This window comes from Equus quagga, chromosome 14 (genome assembly GCF_021613505.1).
Source record: "Equus quagga isolate Etosha38 chromosome 14, UCLA_HA_Equagga_1.0, whole genome shotgun sequence".
Classification (NCBI taxonomy): Eukaryota; Metazoa; Chordata; class Mammalia; order Perissodactyla; family Equidae; genus Equus; species Equus quagga.
In genome coordinates this window covers 71,055,577-71,060,235 of record NC_060280.1, presented here as the reverse complement: position 1 = coordinate 71,060,235, position 4,659 = coordinate 71,055,577, and the positions used below count along the sequence as shown (strand labels likewise).

General features: G+C 40.2%; 1 pseudogene; it reads right to left on the bottom strand.

Annotated features, from left to right (window-relative positions):
* Positions 1–953, bottom strand: LOC124225880 (olfactory receptor 10G9-like; annotated as a pseudogene).
* Positions 954–4,659: the final 3,706 nt, after the last annotated feature.

Genomic DNA, 4,659 nt, shown 5'->3' with positions numbered 1-4,659 from the left:
TTATTTGCTCTGAGAATATGCTACTTTGTCTTTCAGCTTCAACAGAGTTTTCATCACATCCTTGGTCCTCAGGGAGTGCACCACAGGGTTTAGAAGGGGTGTCAGCACAGTGGAGAAAACTGCCACAACCACATCCACAGCATCCTTGGAGCCTGGCCTCATGTAAATGAAAACACAGGGAACAAAGAAACAAAGGACCACAATGCAGTGGGAAGTGCAGGTCTAAAAGGCTCTGTGTCTCCCCTTGAGGTGTGGATCTTCAAGATGGGACAGACAATGGAAACACAGGACAGCACTATCAGGAGAAAACAGCCCAAGGCCACTACCCCAATGTTAACAAAGATCACCATCTCATTGGCAGAGGTGTCTGCACAGGCCAGTTTGAAGATGGGAGGTACATCACAGAAGTAATTCTGGATCTGATTGGGCCCAGAGTAGGGCAAATGGAATGTCAGTGTGGTCTGGATAGCAGGGTGCAGAGAGGCGCTGAGCCACGTGCTTGTAGCCAGGAAGGCACATATTCTCCCACTCATCCTGCTGGTGTACCTGAGTGGATAACAGATGGCCAGGTAGTGGTCATAGGACATGACTGTGAAGAGGGAACACTCAGTGCTCCCTGGGAAGTGGAAGGAGTAGAGCTGGGCCACACAGCTCTGAAAGCAGATAGACTTGCCTCCTGTGGAGACCAAGGACATCAGCATTTTGGGCACAGTGACTGTGGAGAACCACATGTCAATGAAAGACAGATTGGTCAGGAAGTAGTACATGGGGGTGTGGAGGTGGGAATCCACCGAGATCACCAGCAGGATGAGGAGGTTCCCCACCACAGTGAGTATGTAAATCACCAAGAAGATTCCAAAGAGCAGGGTTTCCAGTGCTGGCTCATTGGGAAGTCCCATGAGGATGAACATTGTCATGATACTCACATTTGTCATTTCTCCACACCTTTGGTCCCTCTCCCTCTGGGAATATAAAGAACATCCATTATTTAGTTGGGAACTGAGGACTCATTCTCTATGTAGCAACTGCATCATCTATGGTAGATAATTCTAGAGTTATACTCAACTTTGCTTATTACAAAACTTCTTTTATAAAGATGATCGAATGATTTCATCATCATCATCTCTCTGTGTGCATGTCTCTCTCTCTCTCACACACACACACACCAATAGAGGTACATAGATATGTGCAAAAGAAAGTAAGAGAAACCAGTTGTATTAATTTCTAATGATGTATCATAAATTATCACAAACCTAGCATCATAAAATAATTCAAATTAATATCTTACAGTTTTTCAAGTTGAAATCAAGGAGTCAGCTGCGTCTGTAATCTCATCAGAGAATATATTGTCATTTGAGGCTCAGGATCCGCTTCCAAGCTTATTGAGGTTAGTAAAATTTGTTTCCTTGAAGCTTTAAGACTGATGTCTCTGTATCCTTGCTTGCTGTTGGCAGGGAGCATCGCTCTCAGCTTTAGAGGCCACCTTCAAGTCCTGGCCACCTGGCCATCTGATATATCTATATCTGTATCATCTCTATCTCTATCCTTATCTATCTATCTATAGATAGATATATAAAAACGTCAATTCTGTAATAAGAATTCTGTAATACAAAAAATACAAATATATTTAGAGAAAGAAGAAGTGGGGAAAGGAAGGAAGGATGAAGAATAAATAAATTCTCTTTGTGCTGTAAATACTTCTCAATTTCAAAGCTAGATGTCTCAGGAAAATTTCATCACTGGTATTGATACTCGTGTCTCACTGCCACCACCATCTGCTTATAAAGAGACTTCTCTCAGAGGAGGTTAAGAAACTCAACTCTATAACAGGATCCTTGCAATCTGCTATGTTATCCAGAAAATACCAAGCTTAATACAATGCTAGCCTCATGCTTCTCTTGCATTTGACCATCTTTTATGAGGCCTTAAGAACATATAGTTTCTATGTGTTCTCCCAACCACAATCCATGGTGTAGGCAGTTTTCTAACATAAATCCTTCTATCCTAGATATCTAAATATTTTCTAAAATTGGTTATGTTAGAATATCTCTCGCCTCATTTTCTACTTGTCATGCTTATAAATCCAGGCAATGCTTTCATAAGAGAAGACAATTACATCAAGTATATGGTTCTTATGTAAAACCTACTACCTGAGACAGGAAAAATGGAACCAATGCAAAAGGAAAGGACCTATGTCAGCTTGATGTCAACAAAAGTTGGGATTCCGTACAATGAAAAGTGAGGCAGAAATGATGTTATTTATTTAATCTAAATACTGTCACGTTCAGGATTCATATTAATTGTTCTATGAGAGAAGACTGAAGCTGGCTCATCAATGTGAGACAAATGAGAGTCTCTGCTCTTAGCAAAGCCCAGACAAAATGCATCCTATTTCCAGGTAATGTGGCTTAAGCTATATTAAAGCTATGTTTTTTCAAATAAAAGAATAAATAGCAGAGACAGAATTATCATAATCACCTACATGGATATCAGAACTCACAAAGTAGAACAAACAGGGGATTGCCCCTGTGACATAGTGGTTGAGTTCAGTGCACTCTGCTTCAGTGGCCCAGGTTAGCAGGTTTGGATCCTGGGCATGGATGTATACCACTCCTCAGCCATGTTGTGCTGGCAACACACATATAAAGTGGAGGAAGATTGGCACAGACGTTAGCTCAGGGTTAATCTTCCTCAGCAAAAAAGAAAAAACAAGAGTGGAACAGACATATTTCTAAAATCTCTCTTTTACCAGTAGGATCCCATTACCAGGATAATCTCACATTCATATTAGATGAGATACTAAAACTTTCATCATGTGCATTACAATGTAGCCTGAGATTTAGGCAAGATTAATAATCACAGGTACCAATGTTTGACTCATTTGTCCATGCTGTAGTGACTTATTCTCTATTTGTAGGCCTTCAATTACTAATTATACATATATAGGGAAGGAGAGAGAGACTGGATAACCAAATTTAGAAGGAAGTCTAACAATCCCCAAGTATCTTGGTTCTGAATGGAAGTTTAAGAAGGAAAACAAAGAGAAATAAGGGAAATCTACCTTTCTAAGAACTCATCTTACATTTGTGATTCATTTCAGTATAAAACTCATCTGTGGTGTTTTTTTCCCCAAATTTTTCAGTTTCTACATGCTATATGGAGGCACTAGTTTGCAAATCATTACTCAAGGAACAGACATGACTGTGATTCCTTGGTGAGAAAGAGTGGTTCATGCCTCCTCAAGTACCCAGCTAGCTGAAGTACAGGGAATGGAAACTAACATGGCTGGATGGGTAGGAGCCTAACTTGATTTAGCGTCTCAGGGGATAGGATTAATCTTGGGTCTTCAGGATCCTGATGAGGAGAAAAACAACAGGAAGAGAGTAATGACAGGTTTTTAACAATCATGCATATATTTCCCCACATGTTTGTTATTTGAGCCCTCCTGAGAAGTGTTCATGTCTTTCTGAAACTAATATTTATACCTAAGAGGAAAGGAGGACTCAATTACCCTCTCCCTGCCTGGTAACGCAGATAGATTCACAACTGCTTACTCTCAACTTAAAATTGTCCAGAATCCATAAGTGGTCATCACCTGTTTGCACTCTCCATCTCAACAGCACTCTCTTTTTCACCATCTTTTTAAGGTGGTTTAAAACATCTAAGTTTCCAAACATTTTTGTTGCTTAGAGTTTTAGAGTGACTTTTCCTAATGAAATACCTAAAGACATAATTATTTCCAAGTCGTATAAGTAATAATTAGAATCTCTTGATGTTATAACTTTCATTGCTTTTGCAAGCATGAGTAAAAACATGATATTTCATAAGTATATCTTATTTTGTAAATTAGGCTTTCATTAACTTTACTAATTTCTTTTAAGGTAGTAGTCTTTTTCTTATTGATTTGTCTGAACTTTTACAAATTGAGATAATTATTCAAGTTATTAATAGAAACATCTGTTGCTGCTTGGATGAAGGGAAAAGCTTCGTCTCCCATATTGTTGGTATAAATGTGCATAGTTACACTGCCTTCTTTGAGAAAGCAATACTACAAAATTTATTGAATTTTAAAAATAAATGTACTCTGGGGGCCAGCCAGTGGCTGAGTGGTTAAATTCGTGTGCTCCACTTCAGTGGCCCAGGGTTTTGCCAGTTCAGATCCTGGGTGCAGACATGGCAGCACTCATCAAGCCATGCTGAGGTGGCATCCTACATGCCACAATTAGAAGGACCCACAAATGAAAGTATACAACTATGTACTGGGGGCCTTTGGGGAGAAAAATGAAAAACAAAATCTTAAAATTAATTAATTAATTAATTAAATTAAATAAATGTACTCTGAAAGGCAGTTGTTCCACTCCAGGAATCTGTCTCATAAAAATAAAAGCACCAGGAGTGATGCCAGTGCTATGGCAGAGTGAGCTTGCTTGGGACTCTCTCCCCTCCAACAAAAACATATCCTAATAGCACAGTAATCCTCTGAGACCCACAGCAGCCAAAGGACGGAGGGCAGAGAGGCTGGAGCCTCCCTCCGAGGAGCTGGAATGGGGTAAGAGAGAACTTTGCTCCTTCCCTTAAATACTGGGATCACTGCACAGGACGTTCAGTGAGGGAAGGAGTGGGGGAGGGGCCACACATCAGCAGGATCACCCAGGACTC